Source organism: Neomonachus schauinslandi, chromosome 4 (assembly GCF_002201575.2).
Source record: "Neomonachus schauinslandi chromosome 4, ASM220157v2, whole genome shotgun sequence".
Taxonomy (NCBI): domain Eukaryota; kingdom Metazoa; phylum Chordata; class Mammalia; order Carnivora; family Phocidae; genus Neomonachus; species Neomonachus schauinslandi.
This window is the reverse complement of record NC_058406.1, coordinates 25,354,712-25,368,340: the sequence shown is the minus strand read 5'-3', so window position 1 is coordinate 25,368,340 and position 13,629 is coordinate 25,354,712. Positions and strand designations below refer to the sequence as shown.

The following is a 13,629-nucleotide window of genomic DNA, read 5'->3' as shown; positions in this document are numbered from 1 at the left end:
TCTCTTCAGATCGCGTAAATCTTTCGCCTTTTACCAAACCCTGCACATCACGTGCCAGTGGTGGTGCCCCATCCCTCCTGCCTTGAGTCAAGGATGCCCAATAGCAGCCCTTCTCTGGGTCTGACTCCTTCAATTCCCCCGCACTAGACGGTGCCCCGGGCAGGCAGGATGAGCATCTGGCTCAGGCAGAGCTGCGAAGGTGGTTTTGGAGCCAGAGGAGGAATGAGGCCAGAGGCCATGTCCCCAGAGTTGTAGTGTGGGGTCAAGGCCATACCTTATGACGGGATCCCCTGGTGGGTCCTGAGGGCTCCTGTCTTCAGCCCCCCTCCCCGTTTGGATCCTTGTCACCATGTCTGTAGTCACATCTGCCCCCTGCCCCTATGCATGTCTCCTTGTCCCCGTCACAGCCCTTGGCCAGGACAGAAAGCTTTTTTCTGGACCTCACTGTAGCCGATGGAGACCCCGAGGCATGCACCCCCTGAGCTCCCTCTGAAATTTAAATCAGACCATGCTACTCAGGTGAGAAAGTGACCCTGGTCCCTTAGCTCAGCATCAAAGGGCCTGGAATTATCAGCAAGTTGCTTCTGAAAAAGTATAGAAACAAAACATGTGAGGATATAACTTTTAATTTAAAATCCTGTGCCCTCTGCATTTGGATGTCAGGAGGGATCATGAGTGACATTTGCGGAGCTGCTGGGGTGAGCGTGTGAGGTCAAGCATGCTCATTAGCCATGCTCAGAGACAGCGGCGGAGGGAGTGAGGAATAAATCGGTTTTACCAGCTGGGTTCCTCCCTATCAGAGGGAAGCAGAGCTAGATTCTCTTTGGCATCCCCCAGGCAGGGCCACAGCCAGGCACGGAGTGAGCATCCACGGGGGTCATGGGAGAGCATCAGGAGGAAATCCACATGGCTTCTAAATGTCCCTGGCGGCCGGGGAGGGGAGACTGACAGGTGGCTCCCTTGGAGGTAGCACGCTGTGGCATTGTGTCTGCTTGGAGCAAACCAAATTCTGGCTGCCAGGAATTTTATCAGGGAAGGAACCTGGATGACCAGACATTGTATGGAATTTCCTGACTCACAGACCTTGGATATTTATGCAGCTGTGTGTGTGTGTGTGTGTGTGTGTACACTTGGGAGGATCCATAGATTTTTTAATTTCTTCAGATTCTCAAAGGGGTCCATTCATTTCTTTAAAAAAAAAAAAACACCTCATTGACCAATTACTCTATACCTGGCACAGTTCTATGTTCTGGGGATATAGCAAGTGAACAAAAACAAAGTCTGTTTATACTCTAATCCAGGAGACAGAAAGTAAGTACATGAACAAAACACATGAGAACTGTGTTTGCTGGCTCTGTGTGCCACGAAGAGTAAAGCTTGATAAGGAGAAGAGAGAGGACGATATAGACAATAGTGCTGTTGGGTGCACCACCCTGCAAACATCAAGAGCACTTGGTATAGACAGTAAGTCTGATTCCGGTGTGTGGATCCATTGCACCTTACAGAACAGGTCTGGGTGTGAGCCAGATGCCTTTGGAAGCCAGGTCCTCTGGTGATGGGGATGGACTCTGGGGAGACATGGTGACCCCCATGCCCTTCCTTGTGCCTAGCCCAGTGCCAGGCTCCTAAAGGGAAGGGTAGAGCTTGTCTGGCCAGGGGCAGTTAGAGTGGAGCTCTGTGCTGTGGAAAGCACGTGACTTGCGTCCCCAGAGCTGGGGAGGTCCAGCCTCCTCCTCCCTCGAGAGGTGAGCTGGGTAAACACATCAAGCACCTGGCTTCCTGTCTGGCTCTTGGCTGCTCATTTCATTGAGTACCCTTCTCGTTTGGCTTACGAGGGACACTCACAGATAAGAAGTGTGCAAACATCCAAGTGTGCTAGTGTGGGAGGGGCCAGGAGGCTCTTGTACTGAGAAGGACCCTCCTTGAGAAGCTCCTTCTGCTTTCTGGGACTTGGTGGCTTCACTGTGCAATATGGAGGGTGGTGGGAGGGGTTGGGTTCTGAACTTGACCTATGGTCCCTTCTTGCGCTCATACACTTACCAGTATTTTCCTGAGGGCTGCTTTGTGCTGAGCCCTGTGCCGAGATGAGCAACGCTTAACCCTGACCTTGGGATGCTCGGTCCAAGGGAGGAACTATGTAGGCAAAGCGGCTCTGCCTCTGACCAGCCCCGTGACCTTGAGCAAGTTACTTGCACTTCCCTGAGTTCCGGTTTCCTCATCAGTAAAATGGGGATCGTCAGAATACCTCCTGGGGCTTCTGCAAGGATTAAACGGGTTACAACGTACAAAGCACTTAGAACAGCGCGCGGTAAAACCAGCTCCTCGGGGGACAAGCCGCATGACGTGCTCATGTCTGTTTTCCCCGAGGCCTGGCCCAGTGCCTGGCCTGGAGACGCAGTTCCAGAAGAAAAAGGCAGAACGGGCAAGCGGAAGTATGTGTTCTGCACGCTGGGTTATCAGTTTTGGGAGCCACGTGAGATTTGTGCGAGCTCATGTGGCCCTCAGACAGCTCTTGCAGGCTGCTCTAAAGCTCTCGCCGGGACCTGTCCCTGCGAGCCCCCGCATTGTGTATTTGAGCCTTTGATATACGGGGGATGTTTGCCAAGGGAGAGAAATGTTATTGGACATTTTTTTGTGGTTGTAAAGATTACTTCCTGATGAAAACACACACAGAGAAAGACTTACAAGCCGCCCTTAAGGTAGGCAAATGAATGATGTGTGTTTACAGCATCCCAGCCATTGCTCAGGGCTGTCAGCTCTGTGGCTCCTTGCAGGGGGCGTGGGGGGTGGACAGGGGAGGGGAGGCGGCCGTGTGGCCACGTGCACATGCATGAGCGGGGGCAGGTCTCTGTTGAAACCACAGCAACCCATTATTTTGAGCCATCCCTGGACTCCCCTTGCTCCTCTCAGCTCGGCTAAGTTCTTCCTATAAAAGAGCCAGGCTCTTCCTTGAGGTCTGGCCTGATCGCTGCCCCCCTCCCCGAACTAAACAGGACCTTGTGCTGCCCGGAGCGTCCATCCCCTGCTCTGGCACCGTGGGAGCTCAGGCTTTTTCCGTGTGGGAGTCCTGTCTCTGGTCCAGACAGATCCTAAGTCCAAAAGGGCAGGTTGCAGGGCCACTCCTGGAGGCCTGAGCCTGAGCAGCCCCCTCCCTGAATGTAGCAGTCAGGTCAGAGAGGGCTGTGGCTGAGGGGGAGCTCTGGGGAACAGACTTCAGGCAGCCTGTGGACCCCACTTCTCGACTGACCTGGGAACCTTGTCTCATTCAATGCAGGACTCCCTCAGGGTCTGTAGAACGGGGGCAACTCGTGGAGTGACTCTTGAGGCACATGGTGAGCCTCCTTGCTGACCCTCCAAACCATCTTGGACCCCATCTCCTTTGCCAGGAAGCCCCTTCGGCCACCGCCCCGATGGGAAGGAATGCCCTTCTCCCGGCTGGCTGCACTGTTCTTTGGATCTGCTTGCTGCCTGGCATCTAGAATTCTCCTTCATGCTGTACAGACACGTTGGTGCCCTTGCTACAAAGATGGGCGCCATGCCAGGGTGCCAGGAAATAGGCCCAGAGCGTCCGCAGGTGGTCAGGGTGGCCGGGGTTCCGGCTGGGCAGGGCCTGGCCTCTGGTTGAGGAAGGAGTTGGAGACAGATAGGGCCTGGGTCAGGATGGGAGGCTGGGAGCTGGGGTGAGAGGCCAAGATTAACGTAAAGCTGTGCCAGCTTGGATGGCTGGCTTACCCTCTCTGCACTCAGCTTTCTCTCAGGCAGCAAGGGAGAAGCCTTGAATGGAGACATTTAGTCTTCTAGCTGTGGGGCTCATCCTCCCACTCCAGCCCCTTGCTGGGTCTTGCAGGGACATCTGTAGACCGTCAGCAGCCTTCCTGCCGTTCATAGTATGTGTACTGGCTTCTTATTGTCGCTGTGACAAATTACTAAAAATCTAATGGCTTAAGACAATAGAAATTTATTCTTGTATGGTTCCGGAAGCTCAGGGTTCAAAATCAGTCTCCCTGGGCTGAAGTCAGGGTGTTGGGAGGGGACTCCTTCTGGAGGCTCTAGGGGAGAATCTGTTTCCTTCCCTTTTTCTGCTCCTAGAGGCCACCCACACTGCCGGATTTGTGGCCCTGTCCTCATGTCACTTCAGCCTCTTGCTTCCATGGTCCTATCTCCTGCTCCTGACACTGGCCCTCCTTCTTCCCTCCTATAAGGTCCTTTGGATTTCGTTGTGCCTACCCAGATGATCAAGCTAACCTCCCCATCTCAAGATCCAGACTTAATCGCATCTCCTTTTACCAGGTCAAGGAACACATCCAAAGGTTCTAGAAATTAGGACAACTTGGACATCTTTGGGTGCAGGAGAGGGGCCTACCGCAGTGTGGTAAAATATTCATCAAATAATCATCAAATACAGGTATTACTTTGAGCGCTGATAACACCATGCTGCACAGCAGCACTGTGCTGGAAGAGTATAAGGGGGACTTGGCTTAGCCCGGTGGGGACAGTGAGGTCTGGGCCACATTTCTCCCATTTTCCTCAAGCCCTGTCAGTCCTCATGGCCCTGCCTGCCATCCAGAAGTCCCCGGTGAGTCCCTTTCTGCTGCCACCCTCCACCCTTCCCCCCTGCCCTGCTCCTGGCGGGGACGGCCATCAGTGTCGCTAGACTGTAAGGGTAGCTGAGGGGAATTTGGAACGTTTCTAGGCAGCATGTGGCTCTATATAGACCAGCTTCCCTCGGGAGGATCAGTGACATAAATATAAATATAAATATTTGTCTCCTGGGCTGGAAGAAGTATCAGGCTGTAATTTACTTGGTCAGTTGTGCTGGCTCTTTCTCACCCGTCCACATCCTCCAGAAAAAAGTCCTCCACCTGTCTGTGAACTGTAGACTATTTGCCTCTTTGGAAGTCCTCCAGCAACTGGAGGGCTCCCGGGGTCCTCCCAGGGGCCGGGCTGCTGCGGACAGTCAGGGTCGGGCCCCCTGCCGACACTCTCCCGCAGCCGTCTCCCATCCTGCTGAAGCTGCTAGCGCATCCCACTTGGCCTTCCCAGAGCTTCCAGAAAGGGCAAAAGAGCAGTCAGCCTCCTCACCACTAGGCTCCATGGGGAAACCACAGCCCCGTTCGCTTTCCACACGCTGTGTCTCCCAGAGCCGCTCAGGGCTGGAGGCTCTGCTCGGGCCTGCGCCCGCGCAGGAAGGACGTCGGCACATGCCTGGCATCGCGCAACAGCTAAAGCAGTGGGGAATCAGGAAAAAGGCCCAAGACGGGCGCCCTGCTTCTGGGGGCCCTCGCAGAGCTGGAGGAAGACGGGGCATGAGCATCCATGTCCACGAGGATGCCGGGGCCCGCTCACCTGGGCACCCAGGGCCCTGGGGACTCCAGAGGTCAGGCTGCTGTGGCCTGGGCGGGGCATCCAGGGAGGACAGCCGCTGATGCTCCAACACATGTTCATCTTGGTCCTTCTCTCCTGGAAGGTGTCTCTGGCCATTGCCAGAAGCCTTGAAGCCTTTCCACAGCCAACAACTTGCCAATAGTCACTCCGGACGCCACGAGGGCCGCCGTAATGATCGTGGTGATGATTCTGATAATGGTAATTGTGCTCATTTCCCAAGCATCTGTGCCGTGCCAGGCACTGTGCTAAGCTCCTCGCACGCAGTATCCCAATTAATCCTCCCGGCAGCCTGGTTCTTATCATCCTGATTTTACTGACGAGGAAACTGAGGCTTAGGGAAGTAAACAGTGTTGCAGGGGGCTGATGCTGGAGGGAGGCAGTTATGGAAGAAAGAGCACCCAGTTTGGAGTTCAACAGATCTGGACTAGAATCCAGAGTTTACCACCTCCCAGTTCAGTGGCCTGCAAGTCACACCCCTGCTCCAAGTCTCAGGAGGCAGGAGAAGGCAGGTGGCAGGTCTGCCTCCCCGGGGCCGAGCCCTGTACCCACAGGCATTTGAGCTCAGTCTGGGGAGGGTCCCTTCCTCTGGGGAAGGCTTGGGCTGGCAGGCAGGGCTGCTCTGTAAAGTGGCAGGCAGGGCAGGGGGTGGGAGTGTGCCAGGAGATCCTCTATAGAACTGCCTACTCCCAGGTGCCAAGCCTGAGCTCTGTCTCCAATACCATTCGATGTCACCTTGTGACTCTGCCAGGCTGACCTCTCTTTGGCACTGGAGACCAGGGGTAGATCTGAAATGGTGGTCGGATCAATACCTACAGATAGGGATTCCAGAGGGAGGGTGTGTGGCAGCCTCACTGGGCAGTGGGGGTGGGTGGGGGGCAGGGAGGCAGGGATGAGTGCTGGGGTGCCAGCTCTACAACGTGGCCTGCTTAGAGAGCCTCGTGCCAGGAGCTTTCATCACCTTAGAAACATACACATTTACTCACTCGTTCATGCATCTGAGGGGCCAGCAGAGCATAGTGGGTACCAGCCCTGACTTTTGAGTCCCATGGACCTGGCTTTGAATTTCTGACTCTTTAGGAATTTTTGTGCCATCTTGGGAAGATCACCTAATCACTTAATCTCTCAAAACCTCAACTTTCTCATTTGTAAAATGGAAGTAACAATATCTAATTTACAGAGTAACAATGAGGATCAGATGACATAGTGCCTGGCATCAATAAATACTCGATATATCATTCCAAAATATCTATCTACCTACCTACCTATCTATCTGTCTATCTATCTATCTATCATCTATCTATTCCTCTGTTTAGGAGAAATATAATGTAACTCTCAAATGCAAGCCATGGATGTAATTTTTTTCTTTTCTTTTAAATTAGCTGCCATGTATGTAATTTTAAATTTCTGGTATCCATATTAAAAGAGTACAAATAAACAGGTGAATCAATCTAATAATATATTTTATTTAACCTAACACATACAAAATATTACCTCTTAAACATATAATCCTTGCAAAACCTATTAAGATATTTTACAATTTTCCTTCCATATTAAGTCTCTGAGATTGGGCACACATTTTTATGCTTATAGCACATCTCCATTCAGACCAGCCACCTCTAAATATGAGCGTTCCCCAGGGTTTGGTCCTTGTTCTGATCTTCTCTCCACATGCTCTTTCTCCTATGATCTCACTGACTCCCACAGTTTCAATTATCACCTCTAAGCGCATGATGACGGTAGTGTCTTAGGGGGCCCTCTTCGGGGAGCTAGGGAACAGAAAGGATGTACACAGAACATGTCAAGAGGGGCATGCAACCAAGAAAGCTGGAGGTTAGCAGAGGCCTGAGAAAGGAGCTTCAGGGTGGCAAACTCCCAGCAAAGCTGAGTGTAGTAGTTATCATCACAATATCAATGATCACAATTATAGATTATCCCAATTATAAAATTATCACAAACTGAGCAACTAAAACAGCACACATGTATTATCTCACAGTTAATAACATTAATGGAGTTATCTTGTGGATCAGGAATCTGGGCATGGGCTAATTGGATCCTCTGCACAGGACCTCACAGGCTGCAATCAAGTGTTGGCTGGGCTGCATTCTCATCCGGAGGCTTGACTGAGGAGGAATCCCCCTCCATGCTTGTTCTAGTGGCTGGAAGGCTTTATTTCTTTGCAGCTGTATCACTGAGGGCTCCCAGATTTCTGCTGAATGTCAGCTGGTTGCCTCCCTTAAGGTCTGGAGGAAGCTCTTGGGTCCTAGAGACCACTTCCAATTCCTTGTCACATGGGCTTCTCCAACATGGCCACTTAGTTCATGGAGCCTGCAGGGAGAGTCTCTCCAGTCTAAGACAGGGTCTTATGTAATGTGACATTATCATGAGAGTGACATCCCATCACCTTTGCTATATATTGTGTTGGGTAGAAGCAAGTCACAGGCCCCACCCACACTTAAGGGGATGATATTACACAAGGGTCTGAACATCAGAAAGCAGGGAATTTGTGGGAGATCACTTTAGGGTCCATCTGCCACCTGGGATTTGTGAAAAACTATAAAGATGAGTAACAAGAGTTCAGGGGACTTAAGACCCTCATCTTATTTGAACTCTGAGTCAAAGAAAGGAGATGCAAAGATACCTCACCAAATAACAATCAGAGAACCAGCTTTACTTATATCTGAACAGGTTCCCTAAAGTGTGGGACTTCAATAGGGATAGACTGGAGAATAAGGTGGGGCTGGCCATCTTCCTTCCAAAGAGAAGACATCAAGGTCCATGGGGCAAGGCTGACACGATTTACCCACTTGGCCACAAATAGAAAAGGTGGACCAGAAGGAGAGAATGGTGTGCTTCCCTCTAGAAGGCAGATTAAATTGAAGCAAAATGCAAGAGTCAGCCCTTTTGCTGTTTAAAACATGGCCTGATGGATTTTAGGTTCTCAATAATCAGTTGTGCTTCTTCTGGTTTTTTTTGAGGAGGAATGAATAAGGGGCTGGGGGAGGAAGCCAGGAATGTCCTCTCCTCTATAGAAGAGAGACAGGGACCTGCCCTCAACAAACATAAAAGGAATTTATAATTTTGTTGAAGCAGGAGGAAATGTCAGGCCCACTGCTAGGTAATAAATTCTCGCACATGCACTGGAATTTATAGACTGCCAAGCTGCTTTCATGTCCACTGACTCACTGCATCTTGAAAACAACAACAATCAGCAGGCATGATAGTGACCGTTTTAGAATGAGGAAGCTGAAGCTCTGAGCGGTCAAGTGACCTTGCTGACAAGTTGCACAGCTGGACCTTGAATCTTAGTTTTCCAGTTCCCCATCTAGTCCTCCTCCTACTATTATGTGGCCACAGAATGGAGGGAGAATGCAGAGCAGCTCAACCTCTCTCCCATGTCTGTTTGGATTTTTGGCAGCAACCTAATAGAAAGTTTAGCAAGGACTGTTAATAGCTGGAGAGTATGTAGGTGCCGAACGAGTGGAGGTGCACCAAGAACATGTCCCATCAGAAATTAAGAAAACAATCCCATTTACAATTGCACCAAAAACAGTAAAACACCTAAGAATACCTTAACCAAGGAAATGAACGACCTGTGCTCTGAAAACTATAAAACACTGATGAAAGAAATTGAAGATGACACAAACAAATGGAAAGACATTCCATGTTCATGGACTGGAAGAACAAATATTGTTAAATGTCCATACTACCCAAAGCAAGCTACAGAGGTAATGCAATCCCTCTCAGAATACCAACAGCATTTTTCACAGAACTAGAACAAACAAAATTTATATGGAACCAGAAAAGACCTGGAATGGCCAAAGCAGTCTTGAAAAGAAGAACGAAACTGAAGGGAAGCCTGGGTGGCTCAGTCGGTTGGGCGTCTGCCTTTGGCTCGGGTCATGATCCCAGGGTCCTGGGATCGAGTCCCGCATCGGGCTCCCTGCTCTGCGGGGAGCCTGCTTCTCCCTCTGCCTCTCTCTCTCTCTCTCTCTCTCTGTCTCTCATGAATAAATAAATAAAATCTTAAAAAAAAAAAAAGAACAAAACTGGAGGTATCACAATCCCAGATTTTAAGACATACTATAAAGCCAGAGTAATCAAAACAGTATGGTACTGGCACAAAAATAAACACAGAGATCAATGGAACAGAAGAAAGAGCCTAGAAATAAACCCACAGTTATATAGTCAAGTAATCTTTAACAAAGGAGGCAAGAATATGCAAGGGGAGAGAGACAGTCTCTTCAACAAATGGTGTTGGAAAACTGGACAGCTATATGCTAAAGAATGAAACTGGATCATTTTCTTACATCACACACAAAAATAAACTCAAAATGGACTAAGGACCTAAATGTGAGAACTGAAACCATAAAAATCCTAGAAGAGAGCACAGGCAGTAATCTTTCTGACATCAGCTGTAGCAACATTTTTTTAGACGTGTATCCTGAGGCAAGAAAAACAAAAGCAAAAATAAACTATTGGGACTACATCAAAATAAAAAGCTATTGCACAGCAAAGGAAACAATCAACAAAACTAAAAGACAACCTACTGAATGGGAGCAGGTATTTGCAAATGACATATCTGATGGAGGGTTAGTACCCAAAATATATGAAGAATTTATATAAGTCAGCACCCCCAAAACAAATAATGCAATTAAAAAATGGGCAGAAGACATGAATAGACATTTCTTCAAAGACATCTAGATGGCCAACAGACACATGAAATGATGCGCAACATCACTCATCATCAGGGAAAAGCAAATCAAAACCACAATGAGATATCACTTCACACCGGTCAGAATGGCTAAAATCAACAATAAAAGAAACAAGCTTTGGCGAGTATGTGGAGAAAAAGGAACTCTCGTGCACTGTTGGTGGGGATGCAGACTGGTACAGCCGCTATGGAAAAGAAGTTTCTCCAAAAGTTCAATATAGAACTACCATATGATCTAATAATTCCACTACTGGGTATTTACCCAAAGAATATGAAGACACTAATTCACAAAGATATATGCACCCCTATGTCTATTGCAGCATTATTTACAATAGCCAAACTGGGGAAGCAGCCCAAGTGCCCATTGACAGATGAATGAATAAAGAAGATGTGGTATGTATACACAATGTAACATTATTCAGCCATCAAAAAGAATGAAGTCTTGCCATTTGCAACAACATGGATGGATCTAGAGAGTATTCTGCTAAACAAAAGTAGTCAACCAGAGAAAGACAAATATGATTTCACTGATATGTGGAATTTAAGAAACAAAACAAGTGAACACAGAAAAAAAGAGACAAACCAAAAACAGACTCTTAACTATAGAGAGCAAACTGATGGTTACCAGAGGGGAAGTGGGTGGGGGGATGGGTGAACTAGGAGAAGGAGATTTAAGGAGGGCACTTAACCGTGATGAGCGCTGAAAAATGTATAGAATTGTTGAATCACCATGTTGTGCACCTGAAACATAGAACACTGCATGTTAACTCTACTGGGATTAAAGAAAAAACTTTAAATTTACCTTGCTTTCCACAATTGGCCAAGCACTGAAAAGATAACAGATGTGGGCAGTTCCCAAGCTTTATTATCTAAGAGTGCTTCAACTGGGATGCTCTTTCATCTCCAGGAAACTGTCCAAGGAAAACTTGATATCTTTCTGAGTTTCTTTTACCCTGGGGGATGCACCCTTCAAACCAGCCCCCCTTCTGCTATCTCAAGGCTTATCGTGCTCCACCAAGGCCCTTCTTCACAGACTAGAAAGGTCTGAAAGCACAGCAGGAGAGAACCCATTGCCCCAAGTGAGGCATTTCTCTTGGGTTAGTCCAAACCAGTTGGCTCTGATCTCATCGGGTTGGCCCAATGGGGCATTTCTGCCCAACATGGAAGCCCTGACTTCCTGCTGAGCACCTGGTTTGGGGAAGTGGTCACAGATCGTGCCTGCATTTTCCTCAGCATACCTCTAGAAGACCCCGCTGAGTGACTTGTATGGACTTTGGCTAGGATTTGATCTGGGGAACAGAGAAAGGAGGAGGTGGGATTGCCATGGAAGGAGAAAGAAGTCAGTAGAAATATCTGTGTGGTTTATGGGAAGGGGGTGTGTGCACACTGGAGCCTGATAGACCTGTGAGTGCACTTGTGAGTGCAGGTGTGCTGGGTAATTAAGCAAGCGTATGCCTGTGTGCGTTCACGCTGGGGTGAGGGTATGTATGTACTTGTGTAGGGAGAGCCTTGAAATCCAAGTAGGGTATATTCTGAGACCTTGACATTCCCAAATCCTCAAATATCTTTATAGACTCCTATTAAAAAATCAGTAAGCGTGTCCTTGAAAAAAAAGTATTTTGGTGATCTCTTCAGACCTTTAATGATTCCATAAGTGTAAGACCAAAGCCATTTATAAAATATTAAAATCAGTTCTCCACTAAATGAACTCTCCTCTACCCTGCCTCACATCATCAACCTAAGAACATTCATGTGGAGTTTAAGTAAAGCCTCTAAGCTGCGCCGGGATCATGATGAATAATAACGCCCCACCCCTGCTAACTTCTCCCCCAGCGAGGGAGAGCACTTTGCCAAATGTTTAAACCTTTCCTTGTGCTTAAAGGTCAGTTCCTCAACCACACTCTTGCCTCTACCACCTGGCGCTTTATGGAAATGTTTATGGGCTCCCAGCTGCATTCCAAGCGCGTTTCCAGGGATGGTCACAGGTTCCCCGGGCACATTGTCACAACACACTCAGCTGCCTTTTGTAGCCGTCCGAAGTATTCATTCCCACTCAATGAGCAATTTTTGCCCTGGATGAAGCACTTGCCGGAATGATTTCAGACATCATCTTTTCCTTGTTTCCAAACACTCGCAAAGCAGAGCCCCCATCCGCTTCAACGTTTGCTCCTGGATGCACCCACAGCTTCTGTTTTCAAGCTCAACACCATTACTTCCTGAGGCTCCCTCACTTACTTTGCACTTTCACTACCACCCCTGGGCAGCTGGCTCTATTTGGGGAGACGATTTTTCACAATAAGATAAAGATTTTCATCACTTCAGAGGAGTTGGTGCAGAAGCCCACAGAACCAGAGCTGCCGAGGGCTCAGCGAGGTTTCCTCGCTAGCTGAGCGTCTCCCTCGCCGGCCAGCCCCCAGCCTCTGTGGCCCAGGTCTCGGCCTCAGCCGAATTAGGAATTGCGGCCTGGGCCAAAGGTTAAGGTTCACTTTATGTGGCCTGGGCCTGGAAAGATGTGCAACCCTCAGGGTGGAAAACTTACACGGCCGCGGTTAGGGATGTGCAGGTGGGACCCAGCTTGGCCTAGCATCACCAGCTTCCATTGCAATTCACTGCTAATGGGCTGGCTGGAACCTGGGGTCAAGATCAGAGGCTCCACGGGCCAGTGGACTCCCTGGGAGTTGAAGGAGCCTTGTAGGTTTCCTCTCCTATAAAATTCAGATCTTGAATTGTTTCTTCTGGAAGTCATTCCCGACCTCCCCCTTGCCTCTGCACAGCAGGATAGCTCCTTCCAGGAAGTTCACACCTTTCCCCATCATGCCTCAGCCGCGGGACCCGTTACTCTGTACTGCACTTACCCGCTGACTTCTTTCCTCTTCTGCATCCATGATTGGACTGTGAATGCCTGAAAGTGAGGGCTGTCCTCCCTGTCCCCCGTCCTGACCTTCCTTCTGTCACTCCGGGTTTGTGGAGACTGTCACTCCGGGTTTGTGGAGAGGATGTGCCCTTTATGTAGCTTCCTGCATCCAGGACCAGCTTCTGGGACATGTGGCCTCTGAGGTCACACAGCTGCTTAAGAGACCACTCTGGGAAACAAAGGCAGAAGAAGGTGGGACTCAGGCTCTCAAGTCTTTGACAGCAGAGTCTGTGCTTTCCGCGGCGGGCGCCTGCTCTTCATTCCTTGCTGCACTTACTCATTCGGCTCGTGTTTCCAGAGGGCGGGCCCTGGCCAGGCCCTGCGCTCAGCTCTCAAGGATAGGAAGGAATGAAACCAAAAGAAACCCCTTTTCCCACAGAGCTTACCTTCTAGACAACACAAACAACATAATTACGATAGAATATGTTAGATGCTCATGAACGCTGTTGAGAGAACAAAAGCAGGGAGTGGGGATTGGGAGTGGTGGGGCTAAGGGTGGGGCTTGTGATTTTAAAACAGGGTGGGCAGGAATAGTGTCACTGAGAAGCTGACATTCGAGGAAACCCCTGAAGGAGGTGAGGGAGTGAAACTTGCTGATCTTTTGGAGCAAGATGATTCC

At 49.2% G+C, this 13,629-nt stretch overlaps 1 protein-coding gene across 1 annotated transcript in view; it reads left to right on the top strand.

Moving 5' to 3' along the window:
* The window catches only part of CSMD2 (CUB and Sushi multiple domains 2), a 621,951-nt gene that overhangs the window by 160,669 nt on the left and 447,653 nt on the right, over window positions 1–13,629 (top strand). The window lies entirely within an intron of this gene.